Below are 14,556 nucleotides of genomic sequence, written 5' to 3' on the forward strand. Positions count from 1 at the left end.
CACTTGATATATTTCCTCTATAGGAATGGCATTCAACATCTTGTCCTTAAACCTCCGTTTAGGAGTAAGTCATATGAATTGCCTTCTGCATATTTTACATGTTCACAATTGAGGTATTTGTTTATCAAGGACTGTCAAAGACGTCCTCATCTGGTCTTTGAGGGATTTGATTAATTAATTAGCTTAGCACTAATTGAAGTCAATATTTCTTATGAATTTATTTGGAATTATAATCTCACATTGCCCGTTGCTTGAGCATTTGGTGCTACAACACGACGCTATTACAAATCACATTGAAATTAGTGCTCCCAAGCTGAGGTCAATTATCTTCACTGGCAATATAATGTTTTTACATTTAAAGAATGTCCCTCTTCTTTCCAAAGTTTCATATGAGCCTACAGAATTTTTGGTAGAGGTAGAACATGATATTGACAAGATTATTGAGTCTATTCCTGCTCTCGAGAATCTCTGCTGGAATCACGAGTATGTTCAGGTAATATAGCTTCATAACTAGCATTTTCATAACTTTGAGTCATCCTGATTTTCGACATTTTCTTCCTAGGACGTGTATATTGGATCGGCTCCCTTATGCTCTTTTCTATCTTAAACTCCTTCACATATCTTGCATTAATCTAGGAGTATTCTTTGATCTTTCTTTTGCTCTTTGCTTGATAAGAAGCTCTCCAAATTTAGAAGAAATTGAAATCGAGGTTGTTAATGATGTTTACTTTTCTCTCTCTTTTTCGTATGTATTTCACTTTCTTATGATCTTCAATTTTAAATCAAGGCTGATGGTTTTTCTTAATCTTTCTTAGAACTATTTTGAACATGCACGCCGGGAGGCTGTTGATGATATTCCTGAAAGTTTCTCGGATATGACATTTAATCACCTGAGGACAGTAAAGATTTATGATGTAACAGGAGTAGCAGCTGAAATGCAGCTTATCAAGGTTTTATTGGCCAAGTCTCCAACACTGGTTAGAATGATAACCAAGCCCTGTGAAACGGAAGATAAAAAATCTTTTAAAGTACTCGTTGAGGTAATAAAATTTCAGCATACATCATCTAAAGCAGAAGTTATGTATAGTGTAGATTAGAATCAATATTAAGATCCTGTTTGACCTTAACTAGTCTTTAATCAGATCATAATCTTTTGCTAAAATGTTTGAAATCGTAAAAGAATGTTGATACAGCAGTAAGGCTGTTATTTTGCATTTGCCACTGTGAAGACCATCAGTTTGTGAACATAGGTGAATCTTGATGGATGTTTTTGATTAATCTGTTTCAATGTCTGTTCTTTGAATGATTTATGGGATTAAGCTTTGGTTGGTTATTGATCTTTTTAATATATTCATTGTGGTCCTCATGGTCATTGTGCATTGTTTTTTATTTGATATGATCATGACATGAGTTGAGCGTAAAAGGAATAGTGAGGATTCATATAGTCGATTTCAACTAGTTGTTTTATGAGAGTCGACGACGTTGTTGACACATTTTTCCGAATAGTGACAAAGAATGAAATTCGATCAAATCCCTTGATCTTAATGGTCACTAAACAATACCCCTTCTGAATGGAAAAGATAATCCCTTTCAACAACATTTTTCAATGAGAATTATGATACAATATACATTATAAGCTGAAATTGAATTTCAACAATGTTATTCTTACAAGATCAATGTTACCATTCAACATCCCTGAAAAATTATCACTAAAAACAGGAGAAGGGGTGGGGGTGGGGGTGGGGTCAGTTGTTCATATATCAGTCTTTTTCCTATACAGTCAGAACATATCCCATTCCTTTATGCAGCTTCCATATAATCATATATATACAAGTTCAATCGAACCCTACCGCAGACAAAAAGTCTGGTATATAAGTGGAGAAGAGTAAAGGGGCGAGTCTATCATCCACTGAGTTATGAACCGTGCACTATTGACCCTCGAGGACTTCTTGGTTATAAAAAAAGAACAAAAAAACAAGCTCAATAACATACAACAATATTACTTGAACATTCTATCTTAGATGCCCTTTTTTTGTTTCATCTAATTGACTATCTTTTATAATCTAAAGCAGAAGTTGTGTATCTTGTTGATTAGTATCGTTATCACAATCCTTCTTAGTCTTTGGGTAAAATGTTTTGAAAGTGCAAACAGAAACAAGATGTTTTGTTGATGAGTTGTAAGGCTGTGTTTTGCCTTTGTTTTAAGGTACTATAAAGATTTTATCTGCTTGGAAACACAGAATTGTAAATGTTTTGAATACTCTGTTTGGGAACAGAGATGGTTTTTACATTTCAAGGATGCTTTTTAAATGATATATGATTTGAGTCTTCGGTTGTTTATTGCAAAGTTATGTTATTTGTTGAATTCTCTCATGGAAACTTACTTTTTGGTTAGTAGGAACTTCTTTCCTGTTAAGGGATTAGTCCAAGTTAGATCAAGAATTTTTATTTAGGACATACTTTTAGACTAGTAAAGTCTAGGATAACTTTCAATGTTATTCCTATATGAAACCAGAGGAAACAATCAAGAATAGGACTAAATCCAATGGTAGGGGATGTCAAGTCCTCTGGTGTTTCCCAGACCTTTTGATCAAATTTAACCTGTGTAATTTTTGGGCAAGTATATTGACAATCCTTAGAAAGTGTACTAGTTTTTATAAATCTTGAAAAGAATGTCATCAATTAAATGAATGGCAAGATTGCTAAGTCGATCAAGAGAAGGTAAACATAGTCTTTGTTCATCTAGAGGCATGATAATTTGTAGAAATTAAAAAAGAATACAATTTGTAAGGATAGAGTATATGCTACACGAACAACAAACAAATATGTCACAACTTTAATAATAAAAGAAAAGTTGTATAACTCGTAGATGACACTTGCATTGATTTCTTTTATTTGCAACTTTTGATGTGAAATTGTTTGGATTAGGTTAAAGTAAACACATATAAAGTATTTTTGTATAGAATTTGAAGAGAACCTAGAAGTTCAAATTAGTGATTCGATACTTATTGTACTACAAATTTATAGTAGTGAGTGTTTACATCAAAACACTATATGAATGACATGTGTTTATGCAACATTATAAATCAATAGATAATACTTGACACTTCTTTCAACACTAAAGGAGTCGTTTGGTAGTATATATAAAAATAGTACTTGTATTAATTTTAGTACAAATGTTTTACAATAAATTTACCACTGGTACAACAAATACTACTATTTCAGTTAACCTTTTTAGGATATATGACCCCAAACATTTATGCTACAAGAAGAATGATTATGTATCCTTAGTGATGGGGATTAATCCGAACTTGTGCCCTATGAGTTTATTTACGAGATTCATGCAAGATTCTCGAATATCACATTGAATCACCTGAGGACAGTTAAGTTTTATGATGTACTATTAGAAGAGAGTGAAATGCAACTTACTTTTAGGAATTTCTTGCTTATTAAAGAATAACTCCAAGTTATACCGAGATGTATGATGGACATACTCATTCCTTTTCTATGAAGACGAAACTCGAAGAATCATCACCCAATATGGGATTCTTGATTGATGTTTATTTCAAAGTTATTTTGTGTGTTAAATTTCCTTGGGTGAGCTTGACGCATTGAGTGGAAACTTACTTTCTGTCTAGCTAGTAGAAATTTCTTGTCAGTTAAGGAATTAGTCCAAGTTAGACCGAGAAGTATATATGTTAGACATGATGCTTCCTCATTTGTGAAGAAGAAACTCGAGAAGAATCACCCAATTTGGGATTCGTGAGTTGATGTTTATCTCGAAGTTATGTGGTGTGTTGAATTCTCTTGGCGAGCTTAAAGTATTGAATGGAAACTTACTTTTTGTACAGTTAGTAGGAATTTTTTGTTTTTGCTTAAGGGATTAGTCTTAGCTAAACGGACAAGTATATATGTTTGACATTATCCTTCCTCATCTGTGAAGAAGAAACTCGAAGATCATGTCCAACATATATATACTTGTCGGTCTAACTTAGACAAATCCCTTAGCAAACAAGAAATTCCTACTAACCATACAAAAAGTAAGTTTCCATTCAATACTTCAAGCTCGCCTAGGAGAATTTAACACACAACATAACTTCAAAATTTACATCAACTCAAGAATCCCAAATTGGATGATGCATCTTCTTAAGAAAGGAACATGTCCAACATACTTCTCATTATTACTTGGACTAATCTCTTAACAAGCAAGAAATCTCTACTAACCAGACAGAAAGTAAGTTTCCACTCAATGTTTCAACCTCTCCTAAGGAAATTCAACACATAACATAACTTTGAAATAAATATCAACTCACGAATCCCAAATTGGGTGATGCTTCTCGAGTTTCTTCTTCATAGATGAGGAAGGATAATGTCCAATATATATACATATTGGTATAACTTTGACTAGTTCCTTAGCCAGATAGAAAGTTAAGTTTCCAAAGTTCTAGAAATGAAAGCATGTACACAACAGTTGACTCTTAACTTTGTTTTTGGTGTTTCAGAGTTGATTTTCGATAGCCCCTCGACTTAAAAGAAATGTTATGCAGTAAAATCAACATCTAAAAAAAATACAGGAAAATAGGGTTCTTTCTACGTTCCAAAATCCCAAGAAAACTAACATCTACCACAAAAAAAAAGTACAAAGTGGAAGATAGGGCTTCTATTTCACAAAATTAACAACACCCAAATGAGAAAGATTTGATTTTTAAACAAAAAGAGAAAGCAAATTTTAAGCTTATCAACAACTAAAATTACTACTGTAAACATCCAAAAAAAGGTAGAAAAGTATCAAATACCATTTCTCGCACACGTTATCCTTCAACTGCTAAACACAAATTTGTATGATTTTGAAGTCTTCAATTTCATCACCGCGGAGTGAAAGAGGGAACTAAAGAAGGAAAGGGGGAGATAGGTTTTCTTCTTAAATTAAATTTTACAGAATTGTAATATGGAGTGGGGTGAGTGGGGTGGGTGGTGGGGGCAATTAATTATGTTGGTTCCTTAGTTGTATTGTCTTGTCTGCATCAATTTACGTGATACAATTTAATTCAACATAAAAAAATTAAAAATAAACAGAAAATTGGAATGTGACATGTAATAGAAATCTTATAGATTTATGTGATTATAAATTTACTAAAAATGTAGAGATAAATTATGTATTTTTTATTTTAATTTACAAACTTGATCAATTTACAAAATTAAAAAAGTAATAATTTTAAGAATAAATGAGATCCAAATGATTGAAATAATTATCTATAATAAAGTGGACACTTAATATAGGACTATGGAAAGACTTTCTTTTGTAAATAACTTAAAAAAATAAGCAAATATCACATAAATTAATGGGAAAAGAGATTAAAAATTGATGTGATATGTCCAGTTCAGTTCACTTAATATTTTTTGCATGTGACGTTTAACACCTCAAAATAGTTAAACTTCATTTTATAGGTCAGTTACAAATTCAATTTTCAGATTTTGTGATCTTTTTTAATAAAAATATCGTCATATATAAGAGATATAGAAAATACCAAGAGATATCATTTGTTTTGTATTATTGACACAAAATTCCTGCATTTTAGCCACTTTTATGCAAGGGCGAATCTAGAAGGGGCGAAGGTATATTCATTTGAATTTTCTTGACAAAAATTTTATATGATATATATAAGAGTGTTTTTTGTTTGTTTATATATAAATTTTAAAATTCTCAACATAAATGGTATTGTACATTGTAAGGCGTTTATATTCACTAATTTGATTACCATTGTTTATAGACGACCATGAAAAATAAGAATGGCAATAAGGTGGACCGGATGCGGGGCAGGATAGGTTTAAGGGTATGTGAGGCGGGGCGGGCTTAAGGTTTTGTGGGGCGGGTCTGAAGCGGAGTGGGTCGAAGTGGATTTCTTTTTAATTAATGTGGGTCAGGGTGGGCTTCGGGTATATGTGATTTTATGTGGCTTCAAACTTAATTTTAACTTATTACATGTCATAGAATGACAGAACATTATTTATTAAGATAAATTCATTAAAGCTACTAAAATATTCAATATTATAAAGGAAGATGATTCATAAAAAATAATACAATTTCTTGCATGATTCTCAATTGACCTCTAAAAATTAATATTTAAAGTCACTATCCTATTAAATTAATGCAACTTAATGAAAAACTGAATTTTTTTATGAATTTTATTTTTAGTATCAAACATAACTAAGAAAAAAGAAAATATTATGAAAATTATGTAAGGCGAGTTCATGCGGGACAGGTCTATGTGGGGTAGGGTGGAGCAGGGCGGGTTGAAAATGAAAATTTTGCTATGCGGGGCGGGGCGATTAAAAAGTTTGTGGGTTAAGCTAGACCCGCCCCTGCCCCCGCCCTACACCGCCCCATTGTCATCCCTAATGAAAAAGTAGGAGGTTGTGTAGTATAATTCTTTACATATATCCATAAAATAATTTTATCCTAATGTTATTGTGTACTAAAATATTTTAAAAGAACAAATAAATTAATTAAACTGGGTGAAAATTGAGTTGAGTTGGGTCTTGACTCATTACATGAAAAACTAATCAAAAACTATCAAATAGTTACCCTCTTTTGGATAAGTCGCGATTTATCTGAGCAAATGAAGATTAGCTTAGAAATACCTAATATTAAAACCAAATAGTAGATAGTTGTGTGTATTTACTATTTTCTATGAAATAAAAGTATTAGCTATAAATAGTAATTATTTTAAGCATTCACTACTAATATTACTAATATGATAGTTGCATGTCATAAATTAGTTGTACCATATAATTTTTATTTTATTTTAATAATTAAATAGATTACATCATTTCATTAGATTATATGTTGGGCAACAAAAATAATAACATTTTCAGTAGAATCCTTTAAATTGGTCATTTTCTATTCATTAGTGTTAAAACCTCCACTCAATTCAATCACGAAAGTTACAGTAGCGTAAGATAGGGCAAAGGGAGATTGATTTCGTTTGCTGCCTCAGATACGCTCGTTCAAATTCCTGGTATGCAAATATATTAATTTCTTTATTATCATAAATGTTTATGTTTTTACATGCCGTATCAGAGCCTGAAACTTGCACTAATGATTTTCACTACGTGAAGTAACTTTATCTTGTTGTGAGAGGCGGACCCACATTCATATGTGTGGGTGCATATACATGTATATCTATCTCTGAAAAAAAAAAGATATAATTTACAACGTACTTTTAATGAGTGTAGAGCTATCCTCATGCTAAAGGAATCACCCACAAAACTAGGGTATGAATCTAGCTAAAGCCCTTATTCTTTTTAAGTTTATTGTGATATTGCGGGCGGGGGGTTATATTTAAATTCACTTAGTAGACTACCAGTAGTAGATAGTCGACTTACCTGCAAGTTGCTAGGAAGATAAACAATAACAGAAAGTTGCAGTAATAATTGACACAAAAGGTTTTATCCCTGTTCGGATCACCAACGCGGTGTCTAGCCAGTCCCCTTGAGATTTGCATAGAACAGGCGAACGGCTTCATCAAAAAGCTCAAGACCACACAAAGTAAAAAGGAGAGACAGTTTCTGAGATTTGTTATAGGAGCTTACAGCGCATTGCTACTCCCTTAATTTTTCCTTCTCTTTTTGTTTTAAAAATGTTAACTCTTTGTGTACAAAGCTTTATCAAAGATGAAAGAAGATTACAAATAAGTTCAAGTGAAGTTGTTATTGTGACGAAAAGATGAAACCAAAAATCTAACAATAAAGAACACCAAGTTTAACGTGAAAAAACCCTTCCAATCGAAGGTAACCACCACGGGATCAACAAGATCTGAATTGCCTCACTATACCAATAAGTGGGTTAAAAATATTCTTCTAATGGATACACAACAAGTGCCAAAAAATAACAAACAATAGCTACACCAACAAAAGATAAATAGAAAGAAACACCACCCAAACCCAGCCTCTATTCGGGACCTAAAACAGGATCTTGCTGACCTCCGAATCCAATCTCCACCATTCAAATCCACCAAAAAGATGTCAGGAACACTCCGTCCAAATTGCAGCACGATCCAATAGTTAGTTAATCAGAAAACATGATTTGAATGTTGCTCGTCGGAGAAAAAAACTGCAGCAAAAGAACCCTTTTCCTTCTCTCTTTTCTCTTGTTGAAAGCTCTCTCAAAAACCTCTCTTATGTTCTAATGTCTTTCAAAGACAATATCAATGAGCAATTGAATTATTCTCTCAATACCATCCTCTATTTATAGAGTTTTGCTTTTCCTTACAAAGCCAAAACCAACTACAAATAGAGTTACAATTCCAATCCTTTTCCCTATAGAATTGGAAACCAAATAAAGAGAATAATTCCAATCATTTTTTATGTAGTATTAAGCCATGGGCCTTTGGCTGGAACATGGGAAATGTCCCAACAAACTCCCCTTCAAGCCAAGGGCCAAATGGACTTAAAGTGAAGTAACTTTTGACAGGCTTCCTGCCTGCCACACTTCTAAAAAACTCATGATTGTCTACGATGAGTTCTTTCCACTTATATCTATGAGTATCTAACATGACTTCATCATAACCTTCAGGTTCTCCCATGTTAGTCAATAGAATATACTCATCATGACAATAACGTGTTGAGCTTCGCTTCTCTCTAGTAGATCTTCTACAAGATGTTTCTGGAGCATATGAAGTGATCATCTCACAATGAGTTGGTTGATTATCAACCACAACATCATAAATAAGAACAATTATATGTTCTAAACTCTGATCATTATCTGTATTATTACCTTGGGTCCCTCATGTGCATAAGATATATTAATAATACGAATTGGATCAACATCAACTAAGCTCATCGGCATGAGAATCTAGTTGCTCAGTCTTGTCAATATCTTCAATAGTTTGATCTTCAAAGAGCGCAACATCACGACTTCTAATGAGCTTCTTATCATTTGGATTATAAGGGTGATATCCAAACTCATCTTGACCATAACCAATGAAGATGCACTGCTTAGTTTTAACATCCAATTTTGACCTCTCATCTTTTGGAACATGCACACAAGCTTTACACCCGACACTTTCAAGTGATCATAAAAGACATCCTTATCAAACCAAACTTTGTTTGGAACATCACCACTCAAAGCAACAACAGGAGACAAATTGATAACATAAGCAACAGTGTTAAGTGCTTCAGCCCAAAATGAATTTGAAAGTTTAGCCTCTGAAAGCACACATTTAACTCTCTCAACTAAAGTTTTGTTCATCCTCTCTCCCAAACCATTTAATTGAGGAGTCTTTGGAGGAGTCTTCTGATGACGAATTCCTTGGGATTTGTAGTAGTTATAAAAGGGACCAATATACTCACCACCATTATCAGTGCGAATACATTTTAATTTCATTTTTCCGTTTGTCTCGCAGATAAGGCTTGAAACTGTTTAAACACATCAAGCACTTGATCTGTGGATTTTAAAGGATATACCCAAATCTTGCGAGAACGATCATTAATGAAAGCATCAAAGTAAAGTGCACCATCTTTTGAATTCACTTTAAAAGGACCACACAAATCTGAGTGTACTAGCTCCAATAGCTCAGACTTTCTTGAAGGTGGATGAATGTCAAAAGAAACTCTTCTCTATTTACCTGCTAAGCAATGAACACATCTTTTCACCTTTCCTTGTTTCATACCAGCAAGAAAATTCTTCTTAGCCAAATAGGTGATCCCCCTCTCACTCATATGACTAAGCCTCCTGTGCCACAATCTGATAAAGCCTCGCTCTCCACAAAATTTATAGAGTCACTAAGAATCGATCCTTGTGTCACGTATAAATTTGAATGTTTTCTTCCTCGAGCTAAAATCAGAGAGCCTTTGGTGAGCTTCCATTAGCCATTGAATAAGTCATTATGATAGCTATCATCATCTAGTTGTCCTACAGAGATCAAAATTAAGGGAATGTCTGGAGCATGCTTGATATTCTGAAAGACCAACGTTGAACCAGTATTGACTTTCAAACAAACAGTGCCAATGCAGAACACCTTAACCTTACCAGCATTACTCATCTTTAACACCTCAGAGTTAACAGAAGTATAAGATGAAAAGAAGTTTTTTCTTGGTGTGACATGTGATGTGGCTCCAGCATCTACTATCCAACTTGTTTCTTGATATACAAAATTGATAACGTCTTTATCACAAGCGAAGAGAAGGTCATCTTGGACAACATCAACCAACAAGATGTCAGGAACACTCAGTCCAAATTGCAGCACGATCTAACGGTTAGTTAATCGGGAAACACGATTTGAATATTGCTAGTCGGAGAAAAAGACTACAGCAAAATAACCCTTTACCTTCTCTCTTTTATCTTGTTGAAAGCTCTCTCAAAAACCTCTGTTGTGTTCTAATGACTTTCAAAGACAATATCAATGAGCAATTGAATTATTTTCTCAAGATCATCCTCTATTTATAGAGTTGTGCGTTTCCTTACAAAGCCAAAACCAACTACAAATAGCATTACAATTCCAATCCTTTTCCTAATAGAATTGGAAACCAAATAAAGAGAATAATTCCAATCCTTTTTCAAGTAGGATTAGGCCATGGGACTTTGGCTAGGAGATGGTCAATAGGCCAACAGTTATGTGCTTCACACAACTGGCAGAGGAGGATTCATATAGTGTAAGCTCTTATGAGAAACCCAAGGGTATTTGAATCAAGTATCTTTGATCTTATCCTTGAGTCATTTGTAATTGATCTGTTGAATCATGTCCATATTGGATATGTACATGATAGATCAATTCTTCCCTTGCGTGAGGATTTTGAGTCTTTGCTTGATAGTCGTGTGTGATTTGATCCTTTCCTTAAGTTGATTTATCTTGTACTCTTTGTAAATATTGGTATGATGATGTTTCCTTAACATTTTCCCTTGATTTATCTTCGATATCCTTGATTGGTTTTCCTTGAATGCGGCTTTGATTTCACATGTTGTGAGATTTGATCTGATTGAACAAATATTTACATTCCATTCTTAACTGGTGCGCCTATCCTTAGTGTGATCACTGAGAGCATCCCGATTGTAGCCTTGTACTTGTGTTGTATCTTGTTTACTTCCTGCATCAAGAACCTGGTCAGTATTGTCATTATTAAAATGTTTGAATATGAGGTTAACAAAACAATGTCAAGTTTGTAAATATTTATTTTATTTTATTTTATTTTGAAAAAAAACATATGTAATCCCTTGAACTATGTTCGATATTTTAAGAATACACATTTTCTTTATATGTCCTAATACCTCCTAGAACTATTTTGAAATGTAATAAATACACATTTTTTGGTGTTAAGGTGGCTTAGAGAGTGTTGAAAGTAAATAACAAGTAAAAAATATGAAGAAAGAAAAAAATTAATAAGTATTCAACATATGTGCTTTCTTAATTGAACATTTTACCATTAGTTAGTAAACATAATTGATAAGTAAGCTCAATGACGGCTCAAGCTAATTAGTGCTCTAAAGTCAAAAATAAGTTGGAAGCCTAAATTTTAATTAGTTTTTTTTTCAATGTGAGATTCAAGTTATTTCTTTGTTTTTGATAAAAAAGGTTTTATTTTTTATGATCTTAATAAAATATATATATATATANCTAATTAAAACAACAATAACAAGAAATATACTCTGATGATGGGTGTATCTAAATTCATTGTGTAATGGTGGCGGTAGCAACAAAATTAAGTTATTTCAAGTTTGTTTCCCTTAAGATTGTAGTTTTTCAAATAATTACACTATTAAGTAAAAGTAAAATATTTGTGAATTTCTAATTATCTTATCTTGAGAAAACATAGATTAAAGGCATATGGACTTATGGCTTAGTCTTGAATAATGAATATCACCTTGTTCAACTATCAATATATTTTTTTTAATTTATGGGAATCTGATTTCTCATTCAAGTCTTGATGGTTTTAGGTTTGATTAGGGGGTTGATATGAATATTTGAATTAACAAAATAATATCATTTCTCATGATTTTGGTGTTCTTATTAATAGCTTATACATAAATTAAAATTTCAGGATGTATTTTTTTATTATGTTTCACCAAAATATTGAAATTAAGTGTGTAGTTCACTAAATTAATATTTTATGCTTCTTGTAGAACAAATGTTTGGGGTCGTATATGCCAAAAGAGGTTAACTGTAATACTAGTATTAGTTGTACCAGAGTTAAATTTACGGTCAAACATTGTACTAAAATTTCATACAAACTATTTTTATATATACTACCAAATGACACCTTTAGTGCTAAAGGAAGTGTTAAGTATTATCTATTCATTTATAATATTACAACAAACACATGTTATTCCTATAGTATAACATCAACAGTTGCAGATTAAAGAAATCAATGCAAATGTCAGCTACAAATAATTTCTTTAGCATTTTTTAAACATGGAAAAAGGTTACACTTGCCTCATATTATGAACCTTTTCTTTTAATCTTAGAGTTGTGACATGTTTTTTTGTTGTTCGTGTAGCGTGTACTTTGACCTTACCTATCGTACTTTTGTTTACTTTCTATAGATTGTCATTCCTCCGGATGAACAAGGACTTAGTTTACCTTAACCTGATCGACTTAGCAACCTTAACATTCATTTAATCGATGACATTCTAAGTAGGTTGTATTTTTGAGATGTTGTTAGAGTTAGTACACTTTCGAAGGACTGGCAATATATTTGCTGGAGAATTCCACATGTGAAGTTTGATCAAACAGTGTGGAAAACACCCGAGGACTTGACGTCCCCTACCATTGGATTTATTCCAATTATTGATAGTTTCCTCACGTTTCATAGAGAAATAATAATGAAGGTCACCCTCAATATTATTAGTCTAATAGTGTGTCCTGATGTTGATCGTTTGATTTTTTCCCTCGACAGTGATCAACTTCAACATTTTGTCCTTAAACTTCCATTTACTTATCCTCACTTACAGGTTGCCTAACTTCTTTTTTAATTGTTCAGCATTGATGCATTTGTATCTCAAGGAATGTGAAATACAGCTTCCATGTTTCTTTCAGGGATTTAATAAGTTGATTAGGCTAATATTGAAATCTGTCATGTTATCTTCTGATACGTTTGAAAGTTTGATCTCTAATTGCCCGTTGCTTGAGGATTTTGTGCTAAAAGACATAGACAATCCGTACTTCATGAGTATTAATGCTCCGAAGCTAAGGTCATTTGTCTTTCGTGGCGATATACAATTAATACATCTTGAAAATGTCCCTGTTCTTTCTAATGTTCTGTATGTGCCTAGAGAATTAGTTCTAGAGGACAAAGATTATTTTGTCAATATTTTTTCGTCTATTCCTGCACTCGAGTGTTTCAGCTGCGATATTTTTGAGGTAATGTTCCTTCATTTTACTTAATGGTAATGCATTTTCATGTGTGCTTGTTTTTTTTTGGAATTTTAGTCATCCTGATTTTTGTCATTTTATTCATAGGTCGATAATGGATCAACTAAAGTTATATGAACAAGGCTTCCATCAGTTCTTAACTGTCTAAAAAGCCTATTCATGTCTTGGATTACTCTTGGAGAGTTTTTTGAGCTTTCGTTTGCTCTTTGCATAATACGGAGCTCTCCAAATTTTGAAGAAATTGAAATTAAGGTTGTCACTAATGTTTATTTTTCTCTCTATCTTTTCCATGTTTTTTTATTCGTATGTAATGACTTGATGATTTTTTTCTTGATTTTTCTTAGGAATGTATCCTTAGTGATGTAGATCATTTCGAATGTGTGCCACAGGAGGTTATTGATGAGATTCATGCAAGTTTTTCGGATATCACATTTAATCATCTGAGGATAATTAAGTTTTATGATGTACTATTAGAAGAGGTTGAAATGCAGCTTATCAAGGTTTTATTGGCAAAGTCTCCAGCACTGGTGAAAATGGTAAATAAGCCTCGTCAAATGGAAACTAACAAATCTCTCAACATACTCGCGGAGATAACAAAGTTTCAACGGGCATCATCTAAAGCAGAAGTCGTGTATCTTGTTGATTAGTAACGTTATGACAATCCTTCTTAATCTTTTGCTAAAATATTTTGGAAGTACAAACAGAAACGAGACGTTTGGTTGATGGAGTAGTAAGGCTGTGTTTTGCCTTTGCTTTAAGGTACTATAAAGATTTTATCTGCTTGGAAACATAGAATTGTGAACCTTGATGAATGTTTTGAATACTCTGTTTGGGAACAGAGATGGTTTTACATTTCATGCTTGTTATTGATTTAAGACTTTGGTTGTTTATTTTGAAATTGTGTTGTGTGTTGCAGAACTAACAAAGATTTTGCATGACATTCTTGTTATTGATTCATCTTTGAAATAAGACATGGCTGTGGAAGTTGGAACTGTCACGGGCTAATTCAGGTAGAAAATGAAAAACACATGATGATTTACATATAAAACTCGCAAAAGGAAAAAGAAAATGAAACTTTAAATGTGTCTTAATTATCTTTTCCTTAATTTTTTATTCTACTTATATATTCTCTCTATTTTAATATTTGTGATGCATCTTAAATAAGATATATTACATACTTTAACATGTA

At 32.7% G+C, this 14,556-nt stretch overlaps 1 pseudogene; it reads left to right on the top strand.

The window, feature by feature from the left end:
- Positions 1–343: 343 nt before the first annotated feature.
- Positions 344–14,014, top strand: LOC107016744 (annotated as a pseudogene).
- The last annotated feature ends 542 nt before the right edge of the window (positions 14,015–14,556 follow it).

The sequence above is a fragment of the Solanum pennellii genome, chromosome 4 (assembly GCF_001406875.1).
Source record: "Solanum pennellii chromosome 4, SPENNV200".
Classification (NCBI taxonomy): Eukaryota; Viridiplantae; Streptophyta; class Magnoliopsida; order Solanales; family Solanaceae; genus Solanum; species Solanum pennellii.